A 22375-nucleotide genomic window follows, 5' to 3' on the forward strand; every position below is an offset into this window, starting at 1 on the left:
GCCGCCGCCGAATCGGGGAAATTCTGACAACCGGAAGTCACGTTGGCCACCCGGAACTCTTGGAAGCACGTGACCTTAGCCTTTTCCGGCAACCATTAATGGGTACGGTTGCTAGGGCGACGCGGCGGTAACCTAGACCTTCAAACTTTGTTGTCGTTAGGGAATAGGTGGGAATGTGGTTGTGGGATTAATGAAATTACAGATTTCCAAAGAGATTCCAGAACGAGAACTGGTGTAGGAATAGGGTCTGCATGGGAGGAGGTCAAATAAAAATGCTTCTTGGAGGGAGCTGATAACGCGCGGGGGCGGGGGGTGGCTTACCCGCTGAGATCGCGGCCAGAAATACCCGGCGTCACAGCTGCGCCCCAGATCGCAGTGTTTTCTCACGGGGCTGGTGCCTCGCCTGCTCCGAGGGAGCTAGTAGAGGTTGGAGTTGGGGAGGGTTAAAACGTTGCAACTAGCTTTGTCTTCGGCACTTGGGGTTCTGGATGAAATCTATTTAGAGGTAGGGTACGCGGCATACGAACGCGAAAATACTATTGACCACCAGAGCAAGCATTTTAAAAGTTCAAGTGAAAGTCGAGGGAGAAAGAAACCAATGTACTCGAATACTGCCCTTCTGGAGTTAGGAATTATGCGTTTTACTTTTCTAAGGCTGTAAAGAAGCTATAGTTTTCTGTCGTGTTTTTTCCTAATGTATTTATATCACTCAGGGTATTGAAATCCCAGTGATATCCTTCAAAATTGGGACCCCCTAATTGAATAACTGAGAGGACTTCTATGGAGGGTCCCCTACTACCTGCTTTCATTAGCTCCACGGGTTCTGGGGACAATCTCCCTCCCCAGGTCTGAGGAAGCCTTCCAGGAGTTCATCCTATGTTCCTTCATCTCAATGGACGCCCAAGATTCCTAGAGCTTTTCCAAGAGAACCCTGACGTGCTGTTCTCAATCTTCCAGATGCGAATCTTGATTGAAAGTGATAATCAACTTTGTTTTGAGCGAATTGACTTTTTTTTTTTTTCGTTTTATCACTATTTTTATTTTTTGTGAGTACCTAGTAGGTGTCTATATTTATGGGTTACATGACATATTTAGATACAGCATGCAGCGTGTAATAATAACATAATCCCATTACACTCTTTTAGTTATTTAAAAATGTACAGTTAATATTTTCAAGTAACAAATTGACATTCTTAAATTTGGTTGCAATGTAGCATGGGCAAAGGTGTTGAGTCTCTTACTGGAGTACTAATACCAGATTTCTGGATAATTAATATCAAATTAAATATTGGCTAAATATAAAAAATATTTCTCTGTTCCTTTGGAATGATTGGCTCGAGGATGGTATTGTATCAGTTCCTAAGCTTTTTATTTATTTATTTATTTATGTTTTAAGGAGAAAGATTAGAAGGTCTAATTGTGTCTGTACTTTTAATATAAAAAACAGTGGCATCTCACAATTTCACATCCACGTGAGTGGAGAAAGGATGAATTATTGAAAGGAGAGCAGCTGGGTAGCCAGTTGAGGGGGAAAGCAAGGCAATAAGAGCTCTACTTACTCTGAAAGTAAAGCTGTAATACACTATATTTTTCTTTAGTTTTTCAATATTAACTGCTGGAAGAAAATAATAAAATAATAAGTGAATGCCTTTTGAACAGTGAGTTGAAAAGCTTTCTAAGAGTACAGTAAAGTCAAAAGCCATTTAGGAAGTCGGTAAAATACTATAATCAACATGACTATATAAAATTTAAATTTCTGTACAGTAGAATTTAAAATACAGTAGTCACAATTGAAAGACAAATTACAAACTGTGAAAAATGACATTTTGACATGTTTTAAATAATGGATATACACAAAAAGTTCATACCAATGAATAAAAGCAAATCGGAAATATGAGCAAAGGACATGTAGAAGCAATTCATGCAAAAAATGTAAATAGATAATTTTCATATAAAAATGTCCTTTACTAATTGAAAAAAGGTAAATCTTAATAAAAATTTTCTTTCACCTATTAAGATTTTTAAAAGGGAAAATGCAGATTGTCTTTCCAGGTGAGAAGAAAGTAGCTTTCATTAATTTCTGAAGTGATATAAAACATAACTGTCTGATGGAAAGCAGTATGGCACTAGGCATCAAAAACTGTAAAAATAACCATATTTTTGACTCCTAAATCTTAGAAAAAAAATAGAAGTTTTTTACATGTTTCTGGCATGTATAATATATATATGTTTATGCCATGTTTGCTCATAATAGGAAAACATAAGCAGGAATGTAAATACCAAGTAATTACTATTGACTAACAATAATTTATTGTTAGAGTTATATATCCATACAGTTGTTTAACCAAAATATATTTATTAAGTACCTATCTTGTGTCAGATACTGTTTTAAGCAAAGAGGATCGAGTGATAAAGAAGCCAGACAAAGTGCTTGCATTGTTGGAACTGACATTCTAGTTTAGGGAGACAAATAACAGGTAAATATCTCCTGTCAAATATAATGTAATGTCAAATAATGACAGGATTATATTTAAAAAGTCTAAGTAATAAGGAAAGCTTTTTTAGATGAGCTTTTTAGAATAAGGAAGTCCTCTCTGAAGAAGTGTCTTTTGAGCAGAGAACTGAATGAAATGAGGGAGTGAGACATTTGTGAATATGTGGGAGAAGTTTTCCACGCAGAGCTGAGCAAGTGAAAGGCCCTGATAGCAAACTAGGTAGCCAGTGAGCAAGATGAAAGTGATAGGAAATGAGAGCTGAAAGGAGGCAAGGTGCCAGATCTTGCAAAGCGTCGTCAGTGGTGAACAAAATTTAGGTTTTTTGGGAGTAGAGAAGTAATGTGACTGTACTGATACTTTACAAGAATCCACCGGGCTTCTGTATGGGCAAGGGTAAAGCCTTCCACCTATTAAAGGCAAGCAGCTCAGGCAAAAGATAGTAATAATTTAATCTAGAATGATAGTGTAACGGAGATGAGAAGAGCTTAGAATGAAGATGTTTATATTACATCAGAGATGAATGTTAAATGTCATGAAAAATTCATGTTCAATTTAAAACATGTACAGTATGATCTTATGTTTTTAAAATATTAAAGATACACATTAGAAAGATGTGCTAAAATGATAGTATTATGTTATGTCAGAGCATGGGTTTGCATAGGTTTTAAAAATTGTCATTATTATTTTATTTATTTGTTTTTGAGATGGAGTCTTGCTCTGCGCCCAGGCTGGAGTGCAGTGGCATGATCTCAGCTCCCTGCAACCTCTGTCTCCCAGGCTTAAGTGATTCTCCTGCCTCAGCCTCCCGAGTAGCTGGTACTACAGGCACATGCCACCACATCCAGCTAATTTTTTTTGTATTTTTAGTAGAGACAGGGTTTCACAGTGTTAGCTGGAATGGTCTCAATCTCCTGATTTTGTGATCCACCCGCCTTGGCCTCCCAAAGTGCTGGAATTACAGGCGTGAGCTGTTGTGATTGGCCTTATTTTTTTGCTCTTAAAAAGAAAATTAGCTTTTTTTCCTAAGGAGAAAAATTATTTTAGGAAAAAAATTAATAGAGAAAATTTAGTTTTGGGCAGACACAAAAATAAATATCTTTTTAGATTACCAAATCTGTTTATATCATCTAATCAGTAGTCTCTACTGTACTATGAAAGTTCCGTCATCCTATATTTATCCAAAATATTTCTAAAATAATTATGCAGACATTGTCCAGAGTTTATTGCTTCATACTAGTTTGAGAAACTCATAACACAGAAATTAAAACATGAATTTTTAAAGTTTCCAGTGCATTTTATGAAAATAATACAGCATTTGTATTAGTTTCTATTGTGGCACCATGAATTATCCCCATAACAAATCAAGCAGCTTAAAACAACATTTATTCTTTCATAGTTTCTGTAGTTTAGGGATTTCAGAGTGGCTTCGCTGGATAGTTCTGTGTTAGGTTTCTCATAGGTTGCAGTTAAGATTTCTACTTGGGATGTAGTCATTTTAGACTCGACTGGGTTTGATTAGGGCTGGAGGATCCCCTTCTAAGATCTCTTACTCAGACAGCTGTAGAAAAAATATCTTTATTTCTTGCTGATTGCTGTTAATGAGGTTTCAATTCCTTTCCACATGAAGTTCATAGAACATCTTGAGTGTCCTTATGACATAATAGCTGGGAGGCAGATAGACAGCAAGGTGGAAGCACAATGTCGTTTATGACCTAATCACACCTCATCACTTCTGCCATGTTCTGTTTTTGGAAGAGAGTCACTAAGTCCAGCCCCACACTTAAAGAGAAAGAGGATTTGACTATGTTTTGAAGTGAGGATTATCAAACAATAGCATTTATATAGTAAAATGACTAAAAAATCGCTATATAACAATGGGTAGAGGATATTATTAGGCACCAAAATTAACAAGGAAATTTTTAACTCAACAGAATAATACAGTTTTTAAAAACTTTTTTCCTTAGTAAATAGGTTTAAAGGATTAATTTTCCTTGAAAATAATTATATGATGGAAGTATGTATAAGCCCTCAAAGAGGTTAATACATATTTTCGAAAGTCCAGTTGTTATTATTAAGTTGAGTTGAAATACAAATGAAGAGTAGCAGACTGTTTCGACAGTTTTCAAGAACTGGCACAGAATGCTATGGCCCTAGCAAACAAAAGTGCCTGTACGGAACAAGCAAGTCATTCATTTATCTTAACGTTTTGCTCAGAAATTCTGATGCTAAATAAATTCAGGTCATAGGGTAAAATAAACATCACATATTTTTTATTCAAAAAGTCACTCAGCAACATATATTAAGTACCTAATATGTGTAAATCACTGTGTTAGGTACTGTGATACAGCTATACACTATTATATCTTTTTTTTGGAGACAGGGTATCACTGTTTTGCCAAGGCTGGTCTTGAACTCCTGGGCTCAAGCAATCTGCCCACCTTGGTCTTCCAAAGTGCTGGGATTACAGGCGTGAGCCACTATGATCTGCCTGGTAAGTAATTTAAAGGGTGAAATTTAGTAATATTTTAAATATTTTATGTGTTAAATAACTTGTAACGGGCAATTTAAAAAATATCTTTCAAACAATACAGATATTTTGGTTTTGTTTTTGTAAAATGATGTGATGTAACAATCCACTATGGTGCATTTGATCCCGATTACATTGTTAGGAAAGTTAGGCAAAGCACATTTAATATCTAAACACGCCTCTAGTGGATTTTTGTAGGATGAATGACCATTTTAATATCATTTGACTTCTTAAAAATTTTATTTTACTTTCAGGTGTATATGTGCAGGTTTAATATGTAGGTAAATTTATGTCACAGAGGTTTGTTGTATAAGTTATTTTGTCACCCACTAAGCCTAGTACCCAATAGTTATTTTTTCTGCTCCTCTCCCTCCTCCCACCCTTCACCCTCAAGTTGGCCTCAGTGTCTGTTGTTCCCCTCTTTGTGTCTCTGTGTTCTCATCATTTAGCTCCCACTTATAAGTGAGAATGTAGTATTTGGTTTTCTGTTCCTGCATTAGTTTGCTAAGGATAACGGCCTCTAGCTCCATCCCTGTTCCTGTGAAGGACATGATCTTGTTCTTTTTTATGGCTGATAGTATTCTATGGTGTATATGTACCACATTTAAGGGCATTGATGGACATTTAGGTTGATCCCATGTCATTGATACTGTGAATAGTGGTGCGATGAAAATACATGTGCATTGTCTTTATTGTAGAATGATTTATATTCCTTTGGTTATATACTTAGTATTGGGATTTCTGGGTCAAATGATAGTTCTGTTTTTAGCTCCTTGAGGAACCACCACACTGCTGTCCACAGTGGTTGAACTAATTTACACTCCTAGGCAACAGTGTATAAGCATTTGTTCCCTTTTCACTGGAAACTTCACCAGCATTTGTTATTATTTATTTATTTATTTATTTATTTTTACTTTTTAATAATAGCCATTCTGACTGGCATGAGATAGTATCTCATTGTGGTTTTGATTTGCATTTCTCTGATGATCAGTGATGTTGAGCTTTTTTTTCGTATGTTTATTGCTTTGAAAAGCTTCTGTTTATGTCCTTTGCCTGCTATTCAATGAAGTTGTTTGTTGTTTTCATATAAAGTTGTTTAAGTTCCTTATAGATGCTGGATATTAGACCTTTGTCAGATAGATAGTTTGCAAATATTTTCTCCCATTCTGTATGTTGTCTTTTTTTTTCTGTTATTAATTTACATTTGATTATCTTTCCTTTCTCATTTTGACAGACAAAATTTCAGGTACTATTCCATTTATTCCCAAGAGCATTTTAAAATACTAATGAGAACTCTTAATATTTGGCAACATAAAGAGAGGTATCTGATATGGCTTGGTTGTATCCCTACCCAAATCTTAACTTGAATTGTATCTCCCAAATTCCCACATGTTGGGGGAGGATCTCAGGGGGAGGTAGTTGAATCATGGGGGCCAGTTGTTTCCATGCTATTCTCATGATAGTGAATAAGTCTCATAAGATCTGGTGGATGTATCAGGGGTTTCTGCTTTTACTTCCTCCTCATTTTTCTCTTGCCACTGTCATTTAAGAAGTACTTTTCATCTCCTGCCATGATTCAAAATCACAACCACAATGAGGCCTCCCAGCCATGTGGAACTGTAAGTCTTTTTGGTCCCAGTTTTGGGTATATCTTTATCAGTAGGGTGAAAATGAGCCAATACAGTAAGTTGGTACCAGTGGAGTGGGCTGTTGCTGAAAAGATACCCCAAAATGTGGAAGCAACTTTGGAACTGGCTAAGAGGCAGAGGTTGGAACAGTTTGGAGGGCTCAGTAGAAGACAGGAAAATGTGGGAGACACTTTGTCACTGGCTTTGACAAAAATGCTGATAGTGATGTAAACAATAAGGTCCAGGCTGAGGTGGTCTCAGATGGAGATGAAGAACTTGTTGGGAACTGGGGCAAAGGTGACTCTTGTTATGTTTCAGCAAAGAGACTAGTGGCATTGTCCCTTTGCCCAGGAGATTTGTGGAACTTTGAACTTGAGAGACATAGTTTAGGATATCTGGTGGAAGAAATTTCTAAGCAGCAAAGCATTCAAAAGATGACTTTGGTGCTATTAAATCATTCAGTTTTAAAAGGGAAACAGCATAAAAGTCCAGAGAATTTGCTGCCTGATGATGCAGTAGAAAAGAAAAACCCATTTTTTGAGGGGAAATTTAAAGCTGGCTGCAGAAATTTGAATAAGTAACAAGGAGCCTAATGTTAATTCCCAAGACCATGAGGAAAATGTCTCAGAGAGGCCATGTTGGAGATTTTCATGGCAACTCCTCCCGTCACAGGCCTAGAGGTCCAGGAGCAAAACATAGTTTTGTGGGCTGGGCCCAGGGTCCCCGTGCTGTGTGCAGCCTAGGGACTTGGTGTCCTGTGTCCCAGTTGCTCCAGCCATGGCTAAAATGGGCCAACACAGAGTTTGGGCTATGGCTTCAGAGGCTGGAAGCCTTAAGCCTTAGCAGCTTACACGTGCTGTTGAGCCTGCAGGGCACAGAAGTCAAGAATTGAGGTTTGGCAACCTCTGCCTAGATTTCAGAAGATGTATGGAAACACCTGGATGCCCAGGCAAATGTTTGCTTCAGGGGTGGGGCCCTCATGGAGAACCCCTGCTAGGGCAATGTGGAAGGGAAATGTGGGGCAGGAGCCCCCACACAGAGTCCCTACTGGGGTACTGCCTAGTGAAGCTGTGAGAAGAGGGCCACCATCCTCTAGACCCCAGAATGGTAGGTGCACCAACGGCTTGCACTGTGCACCTGGAAAAGCTGCAGACGCTCAGTGCCAGGCTGTGGAAGCAGCCAGGAGGGAGGCTGTACCCTGCACAGCCACAGGGGTGGAGCTGCCCAAGACCATGACTTGGAAGAGAGATCTGGAATCAAAGGAGATTATTTTGGAGCTTTAAAATTTGACTGCCTCACTGGATTTCAGACTTGCATGGGCCCTGTAACTCCTTTGTTTTGGTCAATTTCTCTTATTTGGAAGGGCTGTATTTACCCAGTAACTGTACCCCCTTTGTATCTAGGAAGTGACTAGCTTGCTTTTGATTTTACATGCTCATAGGCATAAAGGACTTACCTTATCTCAGATGAGACTTTGGACTGTGGACTTTTGGGTTAATGCTGAAATGAGTTAAGACTTTGGGGTACTGATAGGAAGGTATGATTGGTTTTTAAATGCAGGGACATGAGATTTGGAGGGGCCAGGGGCAGAATGATCTGGTTTGGCTGTGTCCCCACCCAAATCTAAATTTGAATTGTATGTCCCAGAATTCCTATGTGTTGTGGGAGGAACCCAGGAGGAGTAATTGAATCATGGGGATTGGTCTTTCCTCTGCTAGTGTTGTGTTGGTGAATACATCTCATAAGATCTAATGGTTTTCTGAGGGGTTTCTGCTTTTGCTTCCTCCTCATTTTTCTCTTGCTGCCACCATGTAAGAAGTGCCTTTCACCTCCTGCCGTGATTCTGAGGCCTCCCCAGCCAGGTGGAACCGTAAGTCCAATTAAGCCTGTTTTTTATTCAAAGTTTTGGATATGTGTTTATTAGAAGTATGAAAATGAACTAATACAGTATTGAATGGAAATTATTTACAATTAAGTTGTACATTCCTTGGCAAACCTAAAATGATATCACAGAATATAAAAAATAGTAAGAAGTTGTCATCTGGAAAGTTGTTAAATAAAAATCAAAATCAATGTTAAAATCAATGTTAATTCTAATGCAGCAGTTCAAAGGGATAAATATTTTTTTCATGGCTATATTTTTTCCCTGTGATTCACTTTTGATGTCAGTTTGTTTTCCCTGGAAAAAAACTGATTTTCCCTGGAAAATCAATTCTGATCTAGGAAAGCATTATGGACTACTTTGAATCATGGCAGTAAAGATCCTAATAGCCTTGATTCCAAGCAGCTGGAGGACTGAAGCTTACAGTTTGAGAAAAATGATTAAAGAAAATATAATTCTTATTTTAAATTGCTTAACTTACTAATAGTTTCATCTCTTTCCTAACTTTTTAGTGAGCACTCACTATGTAGATCTCTCTAAGTAAAATTTTGGTAAGTGCTATAAGTGCTTATCTTTAGAAGGTTTCCTTAGCATTCTGAGTGCTCTTATATAGCACTTATCCTTAGAAGGATGCCTTCTTAGTTATCCTGAAAGAGACAAAGATTATTGTGTTGGAAGGCTTCTAGAATGAGGTATCTTCCAAGATGAATGTGTCACTTTGGTTGAAGATAACAGAAACTCAATTTGTTACTTTAAACAGGAGATTTATTTACAGGATAATCAGAGTTTATAGAATTGATAGAAGTCTGGAAGACCAGGATTGAAATGGACAGGAAAAAAATCCTGTTCTGGAGGACTGTGAAGTAGGAAGTAACACAACTGTCTTTTGGCAGGAAAATCTGTAAGGGTGCTACTATCATTGCCCAGGGCACAGTTACTGCTATTTTCATCTTGATCTTATTTGCTAAAAAATAAAAATCTTATATAAACAGGAAATATTTATATAAGGAACATCTTCTTATATAAACAGGAGATATTTATATAAGGAAGGATTCACAAATATATATATTACATGCATAATATATATTTTGAACTTTTGATGTATTGAACATATATAATATGTTGGATATATGTTTTTGAACTTTCTCTTTTGAAGTACAAAAGTCTTCATACTCAGATGGCTCTATACACACACACACACACACACACTATATATATATATATATATATATATATATATATATATATATACTGTATAGTATCTATATATATAGATACTATATACATATACATATACTGTATATATACATATAGATACTATATATATATACTATATACTAGAAGATACATATATACTATATAGTATCTATATACATATAGATACTATATATATAGACTAGACTCTTGGGCCCCTCCCAAGAGTCTAAGTGGTTCACCCTGGAACAGCCACCAGGTCATTTGATAGGGAAGCATTTTCCTGGGGAAGATAAAGAAGGTGGGAACTTTCTTATTGGTATGAATAAGGAAACTCATATGGACTCACTTAACTCCATGTGTTACTTTAAACAGGAGATTTATTGACAGAATAATCAGGGTTTATAGAATTGATAGAAGGCCGGAAGACCAGGATTGAAATTGACAGGAAAAAAAAAAATGCTGTTGTGGATGACCAAGAAGTAGGAGCTACTACAACTGTCTTTGGGCAGGAAAATCTGGAAGGGTGCTTCTGTCATTGCTCAGGGCACAGTTATTGCAATTTTCGTCTTGATCTTATTTGCTAAAAATTCAAAATCTCAAATTCAGAAGAACAGCCTTTACACATCCTTCTGTGGTTGGTGAAATTTTATCTTTTAAATTTTTATTTATTTATTTAGTATGAAGACTCTTGGACTTCAAAAGAGAAAGTTGAAAAAATATATCCAATATATTATATATATTTAATATGTCAAAAGTTCAGTATATATATTATGCATATAATATATAAAATGCATATATATATGTGAATTTTTCCTTATATAAACATCTCCTGTTGTCTTTACTGTAGAATCTATGGGGGTGACCTTTTTCTCTAAATGCACTATAGTTTCAATTGATTTTTATATTATGGAGAAGAATTTTTTATTTGGCCTTCCTTTTATTCCTTTTTAATTCGATCTTCATTTTATGATGAATAGCCTGGTTAACAGTTTGTATTTTTTGTGCTTTTAACACTTTACTAGATCTCTTGAAATTAAAACAAGCAAGCCACCAGGCCATTATTAAATACCAAAGTCTTTTCATTTTCATTTTATCTGGATTATGGCAAGCACTTTTGATATTCTAGGATTTTTTTTCTCTAACATATATAGTTTATAGCCTTTGTCAATTTCACTTTTTTGTTATTATCTTTAACTTACAGATCTTCTAGGAGTCATATGTTTCAGAGAAGCCTGGGATCAAATATTGAAATTTCTGTTTGAAATATAAAGATGCAATAAAAAAACAACAACAAAAAAAGATTTATTTGGTAGTTTTTATAAACAGAAACTTAATTCTGTATAGAGGTATTTCGAGTTAAATTTTTTTTCTAAGTTCTAATTTTTTAAGGCAGTTCATTTCGCAAGACAATCCTTGTACATTACATTTGATTTTTTTTTTTTTTTTTTTTTTTTTTTTTGAGACAGAATCTCACTCTGTCGCCCAGGCTGGGGTGCAGTGGCATGATCTTGGCTCATTGCAACCTCCGCCTCCTGAGTTCAAGCAGTTCTCCTGCCTTAACCTCCTGAGCAACGGACATGACAGGCGCGTGCCCTCGTGCCTGGCTAATTTTTGTATTTTTAGTAGAGACGGGGTTTCACCATGTTAGCCAGGCTGGTTTCGAACTCCTGACCTCGTGATCTGCCCACCTCCACCTCCCAAAGTGCTGAGATTACAGGCGTGAGCCACTGCACATGGCCTACATTTGAATTTAATTATAAATGCTCTTCCCCATTATTCCATATAGTGTTTTACACTGGTGAACATTAGTAAAATATGTTGCTCGTTAGTAGACATAGGAATTCTACAAGGGTTTTTAAATGACTCCTATTAGATAATTGTGTTGCATACTTTTGTGTTTAAATTCGCCCTCTGGTGGTTAGTATATAGCAGAACATTCTAGGTGCTTTGCTTACTCACTGACGGGTGCTGAAGACACCGGCTGCTCCAAACTTTCTATGTAAAAAGAGCTTAGGAACAGCAATTTGATTCAAAGACATAGCTACTTTTGGTATGACAAGCATGCTGATTTGTTTTCGGGGAGTAGCATTAAGACATTGACTCATTTAAGCCCTGGCAAGCCACGTCTTGCCGCGGCTTCTGGCAGGATATGCAAGTATGTACAATATTTAAAACAAATCATTACTATGTTCTTTTAAAACTTATAAAGGTTTTTCACACAACATTGCATTTATTCTTCCGAAATTGAACACAAATGTGGTGGAGACGGGTCTGGGCAGGTTAAAATTCACTTGTAAGTCCTGATTGGCTAAGCCCTGGTCACGAGACTGTAAAAGAGCACTGTCTCTCAGAGCGACTCCCACAGCGTTGTTAGCAACCAGCCTCGGTTCCCAGCGGCCCACGGCGCAGCGGTGAGTGATTAAGAGGTCCTGCTTCTGATGACTTGGGAGTTAAGATTATTGTCACGTTCGACGTCCCGGGGAAATTGAAGACCCACAAAGATCGGCACAGGGGAATACGGAGCCTCCTTTCTTAGGGTCCCCCAGCTTTGTTAGAAGAAACGTTTACTACTCGCACCCCCAGGCCAGACTTGCCCTCTGGGCCCCTCCTGAGAGTCTAAGCGGTCCACCTGGAACAGCTGCCAGGTCAATTGATACGGGAAGCTTTTTGCTGGCGAGAGTAAAGGAGGTGGGAAGTTTCTTACTGCTATGAGTAGGGAAATTCATTTAATTTCCTTTGGACTCACTTGTCCTGGGGAAACCCTGAATTCAGAAGACCAGTCTTCATACATCCTTCTGTAGTTGGTGAAACGGTACCTTTTAAATATTTATTTAGTATGAAGACTCTTTTGGACTTCAAAAGAGAAAGTTCAAAAATTTGGCACCGTGTGTGTGTGTGTGTGTGTGTGTGTGAGAGAGAGAGAGAGAGAGAGACAGAGACAGAGAGAGACAGAGAAAGAGGGAGTACTTTGGAGATATGTAATAAAGCAACTTTAAAAAGCTGTTAATCTTGAGAAAAATATCCAACTTGTCTATTAGGAAATATTTTTAGAAGGGGATAAAACTGTAGTAGGAGTCTCTTATTTACCTTACCATGTTAACAGTATGTCTGAACAAATCCTATCATTTGGTATTCACATGATTTGATTCTTCAGGTTAGAGTCTAAATCTTGTATTCTCTAATGCATGTTACCTTTCCAAAGTCTCGATATAATTTTAATGTTATCTGTTTTTCAGAAAATTTTTTTAAAGTATATATTTTCAACTTTATTTTAACTGGAGCTTTAAAAAATGCATGAAAGATTAATAGTAAAACTAAAAAAAAATATGGGTCTGTGCTAGGTTGCAGATCAACTGCCAAGTACCCAGGCAGACTGCTGGAGCCATTGCATGAGCTGAAACATTTCTCTTTAAAGTATAAACATTCTTGATTGGGCAATCCACATACATACTTGATTCAAGATAGCAGATTTTTATTTCACTAAGACCTATTCTGCATGAACCCATATGATCTTAATGAGTAGTGCTATATTCTTGCTGAACATCTGATTCATTATCAGAATCATTCATTGTCGTGATAAATTTGATGAGTGTCCTGTCTTGAAGTTCATTGTCCATCCAGAACTCCTGGTAAAGTGTCTACTCACAAATGCTTAACATTTTCCAAAATGTGTTCTGCATTTAATTATAGGAGATGATGATCTACAGGTTTCTCTAGTCAATACCTTTAGAAAAAAACTACATGTCGCACTGCTACTCAGAGAGATATCCAGTATATATGAGCATGTTAACACTGAGAAATCTTAATATATGCAAACCTACTTAATTTTGTCTAATCCAGTTGTTTCCCAAAGTTATTTTACAACAGAAAGCTTTTTGAGGTAATTCATCCCAAGAAGCTGTATTTTATAGGATGTATTTTAGAAATTAGTGTTCTAAACTACGTATCACACTTTTTATTTTTGCTTATATTGCCATAAAAGCAGTGAATTCATTTCTTTAAAATGTTTCCTACTGACTCATTATAATAGCAAAGAAAATACATCTCTTTTAAAGATATACCACCTTAGTAAATTATTTTATTTCTGTTACTTTCATTGCATTTTCAAGAGTAGTATAATCACTTGCTAAATCTGTATTTACTTCAGGATTACTAGATTCTTACTACAACATGACAAGTTTTTTTTTTTTTTTTTTTTTTTTTTTTTTTTTTTTGAGACGGAGTTTCGCTCTTGTTACCCAGGCTGGAGTGCAATGGCACAATCTTGGCTCACCGCAACCTCTGCCTCTTGGGTTCAGGCAATTCTCCTGCCTCAGCCTCCTGAGTAGCTGGGATTACAGGCACGTGCCACCATGCCCAGCTAATTTTTTTGTATTTTTAGTAGAGACGGGGTTTCACCATGTTGACCAGTATGGTCTCGATCTGTTGACCTCGTGATCCACCCGCCTCGGCCTCCCAAAGTGCTGGGATTACAGGCTTGAGCCACCACGCCCGGCCAACATGATAAGTTTTTTTGCTGAAATTATATTTTTAACATTATAATATTGATTATGTAGCAGGTGCTCTATAACTATTTGGTGAAAAAATAAATAAAAGATAATTGATTTCTCTTTTAGATAGCAAGGTGACTATTCTATCACCATTCTTAAATCTATCATCCAGGGAGGTAAAATAAATCAAGAAGGGACAAGGAAGAAGGTACTGAGCTTCTATCATGAAAGTGAGCTTTATCAACATACCCTACTAAGCTTTAGCTAGAACTCGTAGTTGCAAAGAAAGCTTCAGGATAAATGTTTTTTAGCCAAGGACTTTGCTACTCCCAACAAAATTAGTGTTGCTTTAATAAAACAATGTAAGAGTAAATATTGGATAGGAAGCTAGGGGTACCAAGAGATAATAGCAGTCCCAAGGAGTATAAATGATAATGTATATAGGGAAAGTTGTGTAAACAGAAGTAATACGTTACTAATAGCTAACAGTCTATACAGATTTTGAGATTTGCAGGATATTCATTTAGCATCGAATTTAAACATAATGGTACCCATGGATAATAATCTCAGTAGGCCCCCTAATTTAAACAACTTGTGAACAACATGCTAGCCAAGAAGTAGCCATGATTTACTATATTTGAACTCTATTACATTGATAAAAAGATATAATAGATATTTGGACAAACAGAAAAACACACAACCTCAATTGTCTCTTGTATTTGAGGTATGTTTCAGATTGAACACATAGTCTTTAAGTTGTGTGTCAACTGGTCTAATGCCTTAAAGGAATTTCAATTAAAAACAATAACCACTGCCAAAACTCACAAAGGAGAAAATAGATCATTTGAATAGATATATAACTATTAAAGAAATGGATCAGTAATTAATAGTGTTCCAAAACAGAAAATACCAGGCCCAGATAGGTTCACTGGTGAATTTTACCAAACATTTAAGGAAAAAATTATATCAATTATCTACAAGCTTCTTTCAGAAGATAGGAGAACAGGAAATACTTCCTAACTCATTCTGTGAGACCCGCATTATCCTAATACCAAAATAAGACAGACATTATAAGCAAATAAAACTACAGAGCAATAACTCTTATGAAAATATATTGAAATAGCCTCAACAAAATATTAGAAAATTGAATTCAACGGTATACAAAAAAATTAACTCTGTGTCTACTTCTGCTTCTGGATTTGTTCACTTTCACTAACATGCAGACAGATGCAAACAAAAAATACTATGGCTGTGGTTGTCAGCCTCTAAGATGCTCCCAATAATCTTTGCCTCTTGACTTTCATACCGTTTTGTTGTCCCTACTGAGATTGAATCATAGCCAGTCTGTATGAGCAATAAAATGTGGCGGTAGTAAAGTAATGACACAGGCTTTGCAAGGCTAGGTGTAAAGGTGTTGAAGCTTTCATCTTGGTTTCTTGGATTGTTCTCTCTGGTGGAAGCCAGTATCCATGTCACAGGAGAAGCTCTGAGGAGACACCCATGTGAAGAGCAATTGAGGCCTGCTACAACAGCCAGTGTTAACTTGACAGCCATGTAGTGAATGAACCACTCTGGAAGTGAATCCTACAATCCTACTTGTCTGTTAGGTGACTACAATCCTAGTCAGATCTTCAGGTGACTCAAACCCCTAGCTGACTGACTGAACCTGCAGCTGCCATTTGACTGCAGCTTCATGAGAAACCCTGAGCCAGCTATACCCAGCCATGCCGCTAACAAATTCCTAATCCAGAGAAACTGTGAGAGATAATAAATGGTTATTATTATTTTAAGGCAGTTAGTTTTGGAGTGATCTGTTATACAAATCAGATAATACAATAGCCAAGCCTTTTGTGAGTTTATTTTTCTAAAGATGTAGGAGAAAAGGTGATTTCATTGTATACTAACTTATTTCTGCCTTGCCCGTTTTTCTCTCTTTCTGTCTTCCATTTCTACCCCACCGCATCTCTATCTTCTGCAACCGCTTAACCCCCAATCCCGACAGACAATGTTTTATGTAATATCAGTGAAATATCACCCTGGCATTCAGCTCTCTAATGGTTTCGTGGCTGAAGAAATAATATTTTTATGTGTTTTAAGAAGTGTTTTTAACTATCAGGGACAGTGCCACCTGCTAGGCAACATCTGTAAATGCATAGATGTACTTCTGCTTCTCTGCCATACTGCCTCTTCTGAGATTTCTAAGCCACCCGGGGATTCTGATGAATAAAATTATATTTCCCCTCTTGTTTTAAACCACGTCTTTCTTATTTGGAGGTCTAGTGTACAATACCAGTAAAAATGGAGCTGCTCTGGTCAAACAGTCTAGGGAAGCAGTCGCTCCCCTCTTACTTCCCAAATACACACATACACACTATACAAACTCACACATATGATAGTTTTTAAGTCATTTCTGTGGAACACAGTTTGAAATTCACAATTTGAGATCAGTATTTCTCAAGGCAGGAGAGGTTGTGATACTGTCATGTTGAGAGCAACAGTTCTTAATTATGAGGTACTCTCTCAGAATTGAGGAATACGTTTAGCAACCCTGGACCCTGGGCACTGAATGTCCTTTTTCAGAACCCTATATATTATGACAAACAGAAGCACATCCATGCATTTCTAGATGTTACCTCGAAGTTAGTACTTCCCATGATAGAATCACTTCTTAAAACACACACAAAAGGTTTCTGCAGCAGCCAGACCATTAGAAAGCTGAATGCCAGGGCTACACTTTATTGGTGTCACACGAAATCTATCAGTGTTTGTTGTAATGTCATATGTTTATATTGAGTGTGAAAGATTGTCCCATGAAACTGTTTATCATTTTTACCTTCAGGAGGTTATTCATTACATTAAATTCTTTCTTATGACGGCTTTGGAACAATTGTCTTATAACTTTACTGGGAGTAACTTCTTCCCCTGCAACTGGTTTGTTTTTAATCAGATAGACAGACACAGTAGATTGTAGCTTTGAACATTTTTTTAAAGATGAGTGTATACTATACCTTTAGCAAGTGAGTATATGTTAATTTCTGGCATAGATTTTGTATGTTGATCTCACTGTATCTCTCTTACTTTCTGACCCCACTTTATTCTTACCTATTTTTTTGCCAGTTTAAAGTTTAATTTTCTCTTATATTTATTTTTGGAACTTATCTGAAAGACCTTTATAAATGACAGTGCATCAACAATTGAGCATGCATTAATGCAGAGTGCTGTATTAATAGGAAGAAGTATAATATAGCGCAAAACACTCAGTCAAGATTCAAGTCCAGAAAGTGTATAGATTTTATCTGAAGTAATTTGGAATAAATTTAGTTGAAAGCAAGCTGTTCTATGTGAGAAGTTAGGCCAGATGTTGATTTGGACAAAAGTGAATGTAGTAAAGTAGGAAGAAAATCTTGAAGTCTGGCATCAAAATAACTCTTAAACAGTGCACTATTATAGAAAGTTCCACTTGAGTTATGACTCATTCTGTCTTCCCCACAAACTCAACATGAGGTAAGCTGAACTTGGTGCGGATGTGGCCAAGATGGTGGACTCCCTCTCCCCTAAGTTTCCAATCAAGAGTTACTGTATCTTACTAGTAGGGGCAGTCTGCCAGCATTTCTAATTCTTCAACTCCAAATTTACAAGACTAATTTCCTGGTGCTTGTGGCTGAGAGGTTGGGGGCTCTCTTACTTTACCCAGTCTTCACGCTTAAGAAGGAGGCTTTATATTAGGTTCAGCAAGATAAGAATATTGATACCCTAATTCCCCCTGTTGCAGCTCATTATAGGAGAGAGGTTTCACAAAAGAAAACATAAGCCAGGAAGATTGAAAGCACTGCCCTGCTCAGCTCCTAGAATAGTGGCTTGGAGAATTTGCCCAGGGAAAAAGGCAGTCTAAGAAAAAAAATCTGAAATCATCCTCAAAGAAACTAACTTTATTTGAAACATAAGGTTCAAGCCTAATGCTGCTCTTGAAAATAATAGCTCCTCTAAATTAAGAGCAACAAGCTTAACTGCAGGACATCTAGTTTGCCAGGGAGAACCAGAACTAGGAACAACTAATAAGAGCCCTCAAAACTGTCTCTGCTTGAATTTAATAGAATCAGACTGCTGAACAATTTATACTCTAGAGCATTTTAAAAAACAATAGAGTAATTAGTTGATAATTATTGGAGACCAACGGGCTGGCATGTAACACAGGATGAGGCACACAGCTTAACAGACAGAGTAGAGAAAGAGACCATCAAAGAGAGCGAGAGCTTTGCCAGAGGGTACAAAAGTTGTACCCTCTGAAGAGTGGCATCAAAAGCTTCACAGAGTGGAAAAAATATAATTTACTAGAATATCCTAGCCAAGTCACAAAACAAGCAAACAATAACAAAGCTCAGAAGAGGGAGGAAGCAAATCTTTACCCAGAATTGCTACAATATATGCCCTAAAATAATCAATTTTCAGCAAAAAATTATAAGACATCTAAAGAAACAGGAAAGTGTGACTAATATACAAGTGGGGAAAAAGCTGCAAAAAATTCATGGAAAAGGGACCAGATGTCAGATTTGTTAAGGCTTTGAAGTAGCCATTGTAAATATGTCCAGAGAACTAAAGGAAACCATGTTTACAGAGGTAAAGGAAGATATAAACACAATGTCTCATCAAATAGAGAATGTCAATAAAGAGAAAAGATTGAAATGTTATACACACTCATAAATATATATGCATGTGTGTGTGTACATATATATATATATATATATATATATATATATATATATGTACACACACACAGAATCATGTGCTGCATAGCATTTCAGTTAAAGATGATTGCATATGTGACAGAGGTCCCATAAGACTATCATGGCGGCCGGGTGCGGTGGCCCAAGCCTGTAATTCCAGCACTTTGGGAGGCCGAGGTGGGTGGATCACGAGTTCGAGAGATCGAGACCGTCCTGGTCAACATAGTGAAACCCCGTCTCCACTAAAAATAAAAAATTAGCTGGGCATAGTGGCACGTGCCTGTAATCCCAGCTACTCAGGAGTCTGAGGCAGGAGAATTTCCTGAACCCAGGAGGCAGAGGTTGCGGTGAGCCGAGATCGTGCCATTGCACTCCAGCCTGGGAAACAAGAGCGAAACTCCGTCTCAAAAAAAAAAAAAAAAAAAGACTATCATGGCAAACCATAAAGCCTAGGTGTGTAGTAGAGTCTGCTATCTAGGTTTGTGTAAGTAGACACTTTGATTTTTGCACAATGGCAAAATTGCCTAGCAACTCCTTTCTAAGAACATATCTCCATCATTAAGTGACACATAATTATGTAAATGAACTATATTTTATGAACTAAATGGAAATTCTGGAGTTGAGATTTATTAGAGGGTCTCAATTATAGATTTGAACTGGTAGGCTAAATAATCAGTGTACTTGAAGATAGAATAATAGAGTTATAGAGTTGAGTGCATTCCAAAGAAAAGAGAAAAAAGAAAATGAAAAAACAAATTAATAGAACACTTAGAGAAGTGTGGGACACCTTGAAGCACACCAACTTTCATGTATTGGGAGTGTTAGAAGGAGAAGAGAAAGAGAAAGGAGTAGAAGAAATATTCAAGGGATAATGGCAAAAAACTTCACAAACACTGAAAAACATTAATCTTCACACCAGAGAAGCTCAGTGAACTTGTTAGGATAAATATAAAAGAGATCCACTCTCAGTCATTTCATAGGAAAAATACTGGAAGCTAACTGCAAAGAGAAAATCTGGAAAGCAGCAAGAGAAAATGACTCATCACATACAAAGAACAGAAATAAAATTAACAGCTATCCAGAATTGATTCTCATCAACATCATTCTTCAATTTAAAATTTTCACCTTAAAATGTATTATGTTTTGAAAACCCCATAATAATCCTGGTATGGATACAATTCTTAATCACTTACCTTAAAGCCTTGGAGGTAGACTTTTGGAATTCAGGTTTTTTATGATATTTAAAATGATAACACAGAATATCCCCAATGAAGTCTATCTAGCACAGCACTCTGTAATCAAATACATAAACACATTTGCAAACAAAAATATGTAGATTTATACTAAATTGGACAAATATGTATAAATTTCAATATTACAGTTTAACTATATAGAAATAAACCGACAAGTGAAATAGTTGGATAATTATAGACCAAAAAATTCAGATACTTCTTAGTTCGAAGAAAAATATTCAATATACTTTTAAACACATACAGAATCAAACTAAGTTAAAGGCCTTGTATTAGTCTATTCTCACTGCTATAGATATTACCCGAGAGTGGGTAATTTTTAAAGGAAAGAGGTGTAATTAACTCACAGTTCCACATGGCTGGGGAGGCCTCAGGAAACATGCAATTGTGGCAGAAGGTGAAGCGGGAGCAAGGACCTTCTTCACGTGGTGGCAGGAGAGAGAAGAGTGAGGAGTGAAAGAGAAGAGCCCCTTATAAAATGATCAGATCTCGTGAGAACATCTTCACTATCATGAAAACAGTATGGAAGAAACTGCCCCAAGATTCAGTCACCTCCCACCAAGTTACTCTTGCAACATGTGAGGATTATGAATATTACATTCAAGATGAGATTTGGGTGGGGACACAAATCATATCAGACCTGTATATAAACACAATGACTTTTAAATCATACTTCAGGTTGCTTAAGAACAATGGGCAAGGGGATGCATCAGTTGTGCCATCTATGTTTGTCAGGTGGGATTTGAGTATCTTTGTATCTTTTTTTTTTTTTTTTTTTTTTTTGAGACAGAGTCTAACTCTGTCTGTTGCCCAGGCTGGAGTGCAGTGGCATGATCTTGGCTCACTGCAACTTCCGCCTCCTGGGTTCAAGAGATTCTCCTGCCTCAGCCTCCCAAGTAGCTGGGACTACAGGTGCCTGCCACCATGGCCAGCTAATTTGTTGTACTTTTTTGTTAGGGACAGGGTTTCACTGTGTTAACCAGGATGGTCTAGGTCTTCTGACCTCATGATCCACCCACCTCAGTCTCCCAAATTGCTGGGAGAGATTTGAGTATCTTATGATGGGATGGAAATAGAATTGCTGAGTAATGAGTTAATACTTTGATAGCTAGCCTTTTAAATGACTTTTCCAAGTATCATGTGAAATCAACATGGGTCCAAGTATTAGCAACAGAGTAAATGGCATCATTAATACTGAACTCATTCAGATCTTGGATTCTTGGACCTCTGTTAACTATAGCTAGCCCACAGTTAAAGAAAAGTTTATATTTTTATTAATAGAATATAAAATTTCATGGCCATATGTCTTTGTTGCAGATGTTACATTGTGTGTGTGTATGGGATGGGGTGGGCTAATAAATACTGAAAATGTTACTTTTTACAGAGAGGATCAGGAGAGGATAAGAGCAGTTGTCTGAGAAGAATAAATTTCACAGTTTTTTTTTTTTTCTAGTCCAGATTGCTTATAATGATCTCATGTTCCTGGTACAAAGTGGTCTTTCAACTAGTCAATAAATAATTATCTGATTATCCCTACTTTATTGTCTACCTAGTGATGCATACAGAAATTGCTGTATACTTCATATACTGTGTACACTGTTTTTTTCTAATTACTGCCCAGTTTATCTTGTACCATTGGTACACACACACAAAGCCAACCAGTGCTTAGTATCCTTAAAACCTGTAGCTTTCCTTCCCTCAGTCATAGTTAATGTTCTTCTAAAACATCATAGGCACAGAACTGTTTCTTCAAGTGTAGGACTAAGGTTTTGTTGGCAAAAAGAGTCACACTCTGTAAAACAGGGATCCCCAACTGATGCTGTGGCCTGTTAGTAACCACAGCAAGAGGTGAGTGGAGTGTGAGCAAATGAAGTTTCGTTTGTATTTACAGCTGCTCCCCATTACTTACATTACCACTTGAGCTCCACCTCCTGTCAGATCAGCAGCAGCATTAGATTTTCATAGTTGCATAAACCCCATCACAAAGTGTGCATGCAAGAGATCTTGGTTGCAAGCTCCTTAATGAGAATCTAATGCCTGATGATCTGTCGTTGTTTCCCATTGCCCCTAGAAAGAACCATCTGGTTGCAAGAAAACAAGCTTAAGGCTCCCACTGATTCTACATTATGGAGAGTTGTATAATTATTTCATTATTAATTACAATGTAATAATAATTAAATAA

The 22375-nt window shown here is 37.0% G+C and overlaps 1 protein-coding gene across 4 annotated transcripts in view; it reads left to right on the forward strand.

The window, feature by feature from the left end:
- The first annotated feature begins 16 nt into the window (after window positions 1-16).
- TMEM232 (transmembrane protein 232) overlaps window positions 17-22375 on the forward strand; it is a 342108-nt gene continuing 319749 nt past the window's right edge. Inside the window, exons 1-3 of one of the 4 annotated variants that reach the window (XM_074382794.1) lie at window positions 17-102; window positions 4876-4986; window positions 8467-8520. The gene's annotated coding sequence lies outside the window, so the exon portion shown is untranslated. Of the gene's footprint in view, window positions 103-4875; window positions 4987-8466; window positions 8521-11123; window positions 12418-22375 lie in introns of those variants that run through there. The other 3 variants (XM_074382800.1, XM_074382803.1, XM_039472647.2) reach the window with 3 other exon arrangements.

The sequence above is a fragment of the Saimiri boliviensis genome, chromosome 1, assembly GCF_048565385.1.
Source record: "Saimiri boliviensis isolate mSaiBol1 chromosome 1, mSaiBol1.pri, whole genome shotgun sequence".
NCBI lineage: Eukaryota > Metazoa > Chordata > Mammalia > Primates > Cebidae > Saimiri > Saimiri boliviensis.